Raw genomic sequence first — 10114 nt, forward strand, 5'->3', positions numbered from 1 at the left:
ATTTCCCTGGCTGGGAGGGGTAGGAGTGCCTCATTATTGCCTCTACTGGCACCAAGAGGGGACTGACCTTCATATTGCTAATACAAGTCTTGATCTTCCACTAACCCTCCTCTGACACCACCATACCATGGAAGTGGAGGAGGGGTGCCCGATTGCTGCTTGGTGGGGTGGAGGTCCAGACTCCCCATGGAGATGGCCTCAAACTATCCCTATGGGGATGAAAGTCATGGAATTATACTTAGCCCCAGTGGTGGGGTTAGGATGTATCTTTATAGCATGGCCTGAGTGGAACTCTAGGCTCCCCACTCGGCATTTGCTGGTGTGGGTGGTAGTGGGGCCACAGTTCTTTTCTGTGGTGTTTGGCTGGAGTAGAGCAGTTTATTGTCTAGGAAGGTTTTTCTCTTGCTAGGCTGCCTCTCTCCTGTGCCTTTGACTGGAGAGAGCAGCTCATTTAGAAGCTTTTTTGTCTGCACTTGTTGACATTTCCAGGTTGTTGCTTTCTGTGATACATAAGGCAAAAACAAAAAAACAAACAACAAAAGCCAAAACAAAATCCAGGGAACTCACCAACATGTTTTTCCTTGGGGGCCTGAATTCCCTGTCCAGTCTGCCTTCTTTCAACTTTTCAGAGCCTTTTAATGTTTATTTTATATATAATGTCCAGGTTTTTAAGTTATACTTAGAGGGAGGAATAGAGAAAATAATGTCTACTCCACTTTTCTGGAAGCAGAAATCCTGAGGGGTTTCCTTGTTTTTGTTTTGTTTTGTTTTGTTTGAAGCTTGTAGCTGGGTTCAAGTTTGGGACCACTGGACTAAGTAGTAGCGAGGCCTATTCCAGCTCTGAGATGCAGTGTTCTGTATTCTGATCCTGGGTCTGAGCTCTTTAGGAGAGACTTTGCTGGCTGTTAGTGTTCTCCAGCTTAACCCAATTGATTGCTAAACCAATTGTCATAGGATGTGCCCTCCTCCCAGACTCCTATGCTTTTCTACTAAAAAGGTGGGCAGCTATTGCAAATATCTTTGTTATCAACTTCCTTAGGCCATGTACCAAGGTGTTAAATTGGGAGCTGGTCCTCTGTATGGAAAAACTGAATTCCCCTAAACCAGATAAGCTTAAATTTATAGCTCTGAATTTCCTAACAGAACAGTTTAGCAAAAAAAAAATTTTAATCTTAGGCTGAATCTCTCTCCTTATTTAACATTTTCCTGTCTTAGTTTTTCCTCAGTTGACATTTATGCCTTTTCTCCATCCCCCTCACCCCACCACCTTTGGTAGACTTTATTTTTCCAAGGACTTTATTTGGTAGACATTTATGCCTTTTAAATAAAATTTTAAAAATAAGCTCTGTTGTTTCTGTTTCTAAATTCATAAACAGTACGATCAGAAGCTGTGGCTGATCTGGAGGAGACAGCAGTGAGCGGTGGCTTGAAGCAAGATTTTAGTTGCCAGCCCAGGAATTGCACATGGGTAGCCGGCATGAAAACCAGGAATCCTAGTCACTAGACCAGAATGGGCTAGCAGCTAGAAGCAAAGTTCCCCTGGCTCTTGCCCTGTTTGAAAGCAAGAATGTTTCAAGGAGGCAAAAACTGTAAAAAACAGTTACAAAGTTTATTATTAGAGACACAGCACAACAGAGAGAGCACACAGAAAAACAGTTTGTTTATTCAAGGCAGAGAGACACACCTGGAGAGAAAAGGGTGTGGGCATCCTCCCGAATGAGGAGGAATGCAAAAAAGAGGCAGTTCTTCCAGCTCTTTGTTTACCTTTAGCTAATTATCTTGTTTCTTTTTCCACACCTGCCCTGCCCTAGGGCTCTCCACAACATGCATGCACTTTTTGCCAAGATGGATTCCAATGCAGAGAACTGTGGGAGGCTTGGCATCACCTATTATGGGGTAGTGCCCCCTTCTTTTTGACCCCCAAGAAGCGTTTCTGAGCATGTGTAGTTGAGAAAGTCTCCTTGACCTTAAGAATGAGAAATATGTAGTCTCTTTATCTTTTCCTTGGGCAGGTCTCAGCTCCTCCCTGCCCCCGCCATTGCTGCTATCTTAAAGTGTCCACCAAAGTCCGGCTGTTTACCCTCTTCCTGTTGTTGTTTCTATCTGGAAGTGTAAACAGGAGGCTGGCTTGTAGATGTGTAACCTGGAGCCCATCTATTTCTTGCCTCAAGAAATATAAAAAGGAGGCTAGTTGTGAATGTCTAGCCTGGAGCCCGTCTATCTCCTGCCTCATGTTTGCTATCAAAATATGTATATTTGGTGGTGGGGGGGGGTTCCTCTACCCTCTTCGGTTCTCTAGTTGGTTCTGTGAACTAAACTGACAACAGGCAGGTTAACAGGAGAAAAGGCACACGGATTTATTTGATGTTACAAGTTTTACCTGGCCCTAGGGGCTTCATAGAAGAGAAAACCCCTAAAGAAACAGGTAGGCTTGGAGGCTTTTATACCATCTGGACAAAGGAGGGTAAATTTGAAGAGATGTGACAAGGGAATGGAAAGGAGCTTTGGGGCTCTAGGGGCAGTAAATTGTAGGCAGGCACATATGCAGGAACTAATGGTAGATGAGGGCTCGTTAGTGAGGTTTGTCTGTATAGACTCGGTACCTTTTGTTGGTATAAAATAGAAAGAACATCCTATTTTACAGCGCAAGAAGCTGGTATATAGACTATGTAACATTATAGTTATGATTTTCAGCATTTTTAAAGTACAAAAGTCATTGACTAGAATATAAAAATTGTCAGCTAAATGGTCCTTGAATATCATGACTATTGTGACTTTAGATCATGAAAATCCTGAGGAAAGTTAAGAATGAATGAACTTTGTGTTTGAATTAAAGATTGTCTATTAGGAATCCTGTTCTTGGGAAACTGAGAAAATTCAGTATTTGATACTGAAGTTTTAGAAAACAAAATGGGCTATTCAAGATCAAAGCAGGAGGGACTTCCTAGGTGATGCAGTGGTTAAGAATCCGCCTGCCAATGCAGGGGATCCAGGTTCGATCCCTACTCCAGGAAGATCCCACATGCCTCGGAGCAACTAAGCCTGTGTGCCACAACTATTGACCCCACGTGCCGCAACTACTGAAGCCCAAGCGCCTAGAACCTGTACTCCGCAACAAGAGAAGCCACGGCAATGAGAAGCCCGAGCATCACAATGAAGAGTAGCCCCTGCTCACCACAACTAGAGAAAGCCCGTGTGCAGCAACAAAGACCCAACACAGCCAATGAATTAAAAAAAAAAAATCAAAGTAGGAAAATTATCCTTTTATGGAAATACTCACTAAATGTGTCATTTACCCAAGTCCTGGACTTCTCATGTGAACCTGTTGCCTTGTGCTTATTTTAAAATCAACAATAATTATTAAAAGTCCACTAGGTACAAAGCATGGTATTAGGCTGTTAGAGACTATAAGATGTAGATCCTGCCCTTCGGGTGTTTACAATCTAGTGAAATAGGACAGAGATCCATGACTAGTAAATAATAATAGCAGTTTGAGTTCAAAGGGAGGTGAGGCTGCAAAGCCAAATGAATTAATTATACTGAATAACTCTATGGGAGTTTGAAGAGGAAGAATCACTTCATATTGAAGCTTTATAGAGACAATGGCAATTAAGCCAAGTCTTGAAGAATAGGAGAGTTGTGGATAGATGGAGGATGGGCATTTCAAGCCTTGAAATTCCTTCTGTTAGTCTTTTTAAAGGAAGCTGGTTGGATAATTTTCGTGGATGATCCGAGTTACCTATGACCCAGCATACTGATACGAGCTTAAAACTTCTCTGCCTTTCGTTATTTTTTCTTGTTCCCCAGATGGTCAGCGGACTAACAGGGGTTGGGGAAGAAGGCAATAGTCAAACAATGAAATGGAAGGATCAGAGAATAAAGAACATCCTCCTGGGAAACCTGATAGTGGTTGTGTTTAATTTTACATCTTAACATGGATCAGTGTTGAAAGAGACCCACCTCACAACATACAATTGACAACCAATTTAAAACCAAACGATTATCCCTCTTCTATCGAGTAACACATTTTAAAGAGGGCTGTGGTGCCCATGCTTGGAAAAGTGAACCCAGGGCATGCAGAATTGTGTCAGCTAGAGCCCAGGGGTATTAAAAGAGAAATTGCTCCAGCATGCTCGGTGGTCAGCATCTAAGGGATGAACATAGGAGATAATTACTTACCATCAGACAATTGTAGTAAATAGATTCAGGGGGAGAAAAAAGATCTGACACCTGGGCAATTAAATTCTTAATCATAAATTAGTGATTACACTCAACTGTACTGAGTGTGTTGAAGGAATACAATGAAGTCCATGTCTACCTAAGTTACAGATTGTACCTCCCCTTAAGCTATTAAATTCAAAGATGCAGTTCCCCCCCCCAGAAAATAAAGCATCCTCCCCGCCTTCCCAGTTCTCCACTCCATGCTGGCCGAGTTTTCATTCTAAGCACTTGCTTGAGCATTTTGGAGAATCTTCTTCTCAACAGGACGTTGTTATCTGAGCAGAAAAGAAAATTGTTCCCATTTCCAACTCAAAGGTGGCTGTATTTACATAAGCTCCTCTTTCATTTAAATCTGTCTTAATCCTTAAGGATTTAGTAGCTGAAATGCAAAATGCATAAAATGCATCTTTTTCTTTTTTTTGCTAAATGAGAAAAAACTTAAGAGAAAACAGTACAGAGGAAGAATTTTAACAAATCACCTTCTTTAAAACATTTTCGTGTTTTGTCTAAAAGTGGTGTGATTTCTAAGATATTTGTTTTTATTTTCCCACTAAAAGATTGAAATAAAAATTTACATGTAAATATACATGTGAAATGAAGGAATGAGGTCATAATTTCATTTGAAAATACAATGTAATTATTTTAATCTTAACTTTCACCCATCTCTAAATTCAAGGTAGTTCTGAAAAATTTTGAATTTGATAGCTGAGTTAAAGGGCAATTGGTCTACATTATTACCCCAACAAACATTAAAGCATGGTTAATTATTAGCTCTTGGGGTTGCAAAAGCATGGCCAATGTAGATTTTTTTCCTCCTAGAGTAATGTGCAAGAATTTATTCTGTGTCATGAATGGCTTAGTCAAAAGTTCTTAAAAATTTCTCCCCTGGTGAGGTGCTAATTGCTGGAGCTCAGTTCAGCCCCAGAGGACCTGCCAGCAGAGCAGAGACAAGGCGAAAGTGCCTGGTTTGCATCCATTTCTAAATTTATCTATTTTTTTCATTTAATCCAGCCCTATTTTTCCTTTGGCATGTTATAGAAAGGCATTTTGTTTTTTATAAACAAGCCCAAAATGCTTAAACTTTAAAGATCCTTGTCATTAGGTCAATTCTTAAAAAAAAAATGCAAAGAGATTTTACTAAATAACCTCAAAGGTTTCTTCCAGCTGTAAAATCCTTCTAAAGATTGTAATTTTGTTTAGTTCTTTTTCACATTATCTCTAATATCCTTATTTGCATATACTTTTTCATTATAATAATCTTTTTCTTTTGTGCATAAACTGCTGTGTTTAAGTAATTCTACCATATTTGAATTGTAATACTAGAGGAAGGTAGTAGAGTGATATGGCCTCTTTCCCTTCAGGATAAGCAAAACTGTCCACTAACCGACATTAATGGCAATACCAAAGCCACTAGAATCTTAAAATTATCTTTATTTTTCTTTGATATTTCTCTTTTTGGCTGCTTGGGGTTTTTGTTGCTGCATGCAGGCTTTCTCTCTAGCTGTGGTGAGCTGAGGCTACCCTTTGCCACGGTGTGCCGGCTTCTCAGTGTGGTGGCTTCTCCTGTTACAGAGCACTGGGTCTAGACACGTGGGCTTCAGTAGTTGCAGCACACGGCCTCAGTAGTTGTGGCTCTCAGGCTCCAGAGCACAGGCTTAGTGGCTGTGGCACATGGGCCCAGTTGCTCCACAACATGTGGAATCTTCCTGGACCAGGGCTTGAACCATTGTCCCCTGCGTTGGCAAGTGGATTCTTAACCACTGTGCCACCAGGGAAGTCCTCTTTGATATTATAAGATATAAAGGATGTACGGAGGACTCAAATTTGCACGTTAGATTTTCTTTTTCATGTTAAAAAAATTTTAGCCTATATACTTTTTCACTAGACTAGGCTGGTACCTTAGCAATAGATCAACTGGTTTTCTTCTTTCACTAAACTCAGTGTAAGTAGTGAATAAAAGTAACATTTATCTTTTACCCACTGAGTGTCAAGCACCTATGTGAGTATTATCTAATTTAATTTTTACCACACTCCTGTGTAGTAGATATCATAAACCTTATGACCTTAGGATGGCTAACAGTGTCAAGATAGTTCACAAAGTACCCGTCACCAATTAGGTGACACTAACGGGAAAATACCGCAAAGCTTACATACTCCTGCTGAGTCCCTAACATTTTTAGGTTGTAGTAGAACTGATTCATATTTAGAAACTCACACATGGATATGTTTTTTGTTTTGTTAAGGTTGTTTAAAGCCATAAAGCTTATAAAGATCATGGGTTCTTATTCCAATTTTAAAGGGACAACTAAGAACCTATTTTTGTTGTCTTCTTTTTCATAGTCAAGCTATTAAAGTTTGTATATCAGAAAGGTAACTTCTAATAGACTTTGTCCCTGGTTGATATTCCTTGAGAAATATTATGGCTGGTTTAATCAAGGTCTTGTTTTTTTTTTAAAAGGGAGTTTAGAAGAAAACCAATTAAGGTGGTATTAAATATATATATATTACTAAGGGACCCAGAAGGCTGCTGCTTTTGGAGAGAATCAGATTCAACAGTGTTAAAAAAAAATCCACTGTGCTTTAAGAATTTATTTCACATATGCACTTGCACATGTGTGAAATAACCAACTTACAAAAATAGTACACCATCTTTACAGTATAATAAAAGATTGAAAAGAGCCTAAAAATCCATTGACTGCTGACTAAGTACATAAATTTTGGTATATCCATTCAATGGAATACTACACAGCTGATCAAGTGAATGAGGTGGCTCTACTGACATCAGCATAGCTCTTAGAGTTATTATTGAGAGAAAAAAGCAAAGTGTGGGACAGTGTATTTAGTATGTTGTGATTTATATACATAAGGGGAAGATTACAAACACACACCCACATATTCACAAACATAGTTGGGTTATGCATCGAATATTTCTGTAGTCTCAAAAAGGAGACAGAAATGGGTTTAAGTGGTGGGAGTTAGGTGAGTAAAGGACTTTTTTTTCACTGTATAGCCCTTCACTTTTTTTTTTAGCTTTCAAAATACATACATGTCTTTGTATTCTTTTTCCTTCCTGTAAGGATAAAAAAAAAAAGCAACAACCTTTTTTTTTTTAAGAGAGTTTATTCTTGGGAGAAGGAAGGGACTTCTGGTTTTCATTTAACACCATTTCACTGACTTTCTAACATGTGTATTACCTTTATGTAAAATATGATTTAATTGGTGGGAGGATTGTAGGGTTTTTTTTCCCCTTCCTTCTTTATGGTTTCTTATAACTAAAAACAATTACATATTATTTTTTTAAAAAAGATTTTGCTGGCCATCCTTCTTTGTTGTTTAGGAAATATTAACCAGGGCAAGGATCTTTAGAGGCCAATTCTCTCCTAAGGTTTATTTTATTGACATTGTAACTTCTCTGGAAAGTTTTTGAATCCAACTTTATTGGTTTAAAATGTACTGTCTTTTGCTTTATACTTTACCCACGTGAATTTCCTATGAAAGGCCTGGGCTCTTCACAAATTATCATGCTTCTTAAGGGCACAATTTCCTGGGTCTGGACTCTGTCCCTGAATAGAGGAGGCAATAAAATGCTTTGTTTTCTTAGTTAAGGTGACAGAAGTGAATAGCATAAAGAATAATCAGTTTTACAAGGTGACTCTATTTAACTTACAAAGCTATGCTTCAAAAGCAGTTGGTGAGAAACTACTTGTTTCTACAGAAAGATCTCTCAATCTCAGTCTCCCAGCTCTCTCAAATATACTGTCATTTCATTTATGTTTACATCATCCCTGATTTTAAGAAGCTGGTTGAGGTTAATTTACAGAATCAAATAATAGGCCAGTATATAAAAATGGATGATAAAATAGAGGTGAACACATTATTGAGTAAACTGAGTTTTGTTTACATCATATCTTCCAGTTGTATCTCCTAGCTCTTATAACTTTTTAAAAATTAATTAATTAATTGGCTGTGTTGGGTCTTTGTTGCTGTGTGCAGGCTTTCTCTAGCTCTGGAGAGTAGGGGCTACTCTTTGTTGTGGTGCATGGCCTTCTAGGTGCACAGGCTTCAGTAGTTGTGGCACACGGGTTCAGTAGTTGTGGCTTGTGGGCTCTAGAGCACAGGCTCAATAGTCGTGGCACATGGGCTTAGTTGCTTCACGGCATGTGGGATCCTCCTGGACCAGGGCTCGAACCTGTGTCCCCTGCATTGGCAGGCGGATTCTTAACCACTGCGCTACCAGGTAAGTCCCTTTTATAACTTTTATACTCACACACTTGCTTCATATAACATTTTCTTTTTAATTCCACATGAAATAACTTTGTGTTTCCCCTTAATTGTGCTTTTAAAGATAAGTTTGACTCATTTGTGTCCTTCTTTTCTGGCTTCTCTATAAAGTCCAAAGATCATGCCAGAGAAAGACACGTGGAGAAGCAGGGGCATGTTCTGCCTTCCTCCTCAGCCTTCTAGTCTCCCTCTAGTACACTTTATGGTCAGATTTTAACAAGGAGCAGCTGGTAAAGAAATGTGGTTTGCAGTGTCCCAGTCCCAGTGTCACAAGCTGAGTAAAGAAGGGTGTGTTTGGAACTGGGAGAGAATAATAACCAGTATACATGGGTACTTTTCTTGTGTAAAATTTGTAAAATTCTATATGAAAATTTTTATAATCCAATTAATAGCAATTCTAGAAGCATTTTTCACTCACTTGCTTTTTTCTTTTCTACATACGAAATATGAGATAATGGTATAGGTAATTTTAAGTAACAAACCCAGCCACATATTTGGGCACCCACAAACTGTATCAGGCCCTATGAGATTTATGATATATACATATATTTTTTTAAAATAAATAAATTTATTTATTTATTGGCTGTGTTGGGTCTTTGTTGCTACTGTGCAGGCTTTCTCTAGTTGCAGCAAGTAGGGGCTGCTCTTCATTGTGGTGTGCCGGCTCCTCATTGCCGTGGCTTCTCTTTTTGTGGAGCACAGGCTCTAGGCACATGGGCTTCAGCAGTTGCGGCATGTGGGCTCAATAGATGTGGCCCACAGGTTCTAAAGCACAGGCTCAATAGTTGTGGCACACAGGCTTCGTTGCTCTGGGGCATGGGGGATCTTCCTGGAGTAGGGATTGAACCCGTGTCCCCTGCATTACCTGCATTGGCAGGTGGATTCTTAACCACTGTGCCACCTAGGAAGCCCAAGATTTATGATGAGTATCCTTTATGTACAGAGTTAACGACAAGGATGAAAAGATAAATGTCTCCTGTCCTCATGGATTTTGAAAATGAAAAGGCTAGTTTTTTCAAACAGTAGTATGTATCAGTAATATGCTTAGATTGAGAATATTCCTACTAGCATAAATTTCTGTGGCATTTACCAGTTATGAAATGTAAACGAATCCTTGTCTGCTATAGAAGGAAGACATCACCTTTCTATTCTGTCATGAAATGACTGTTCTGATTTCATCAATGGCATTAAACTGTTAACAGAGTGTTATCTGCAGCCTATTTAACAGCTAATGTTAAAATAAAATTATCCACAAAGCATAAATTAAGATTTAAAATACATGAAGTGTATAACTGCCTAATGTAGGTAATGTTTAAAATTATATTCCAGAGTATCTTTTGTTGTGCAAAAGCTTTTAATTTTCATTAGGTCCCATTTGTTTATTTTTGATTTTATTTCCATTATTTTAGGAGGTGGGTCAAAGTGGATCTTGCTTTGACTTATAGAGTGTTCTGCCTATGTTTTCCTCTAAGAGTTTTAGTGTCTGGCCTTACATTTAGGTCTTTAATCCATTGAGTTTATTTTTGTGTATGGTGTTAAGAAGTGTTCTAACTTCATTCTTTTACATGTAGCTGTCCAATTTTCCCAGCACCACTTATTGAAGAGGCTGTCT

This window comes from Hippopotamus amphibius, chromosome 7 (assembly GCF_030028045.1).
Source record: "Hippopotamus amphibius kiboko isolate mHipAmp2 chromosome 7, mHipAmp2.hap2, whole genome shotgun sequence".
Classification (NCBI taxonomy): Eukaryota; Metazoa; Chordata; class Mammalia; order Artiodactyla; family Hippopotamidae; genus Hippopotamus; species Hippopotamus amphibius.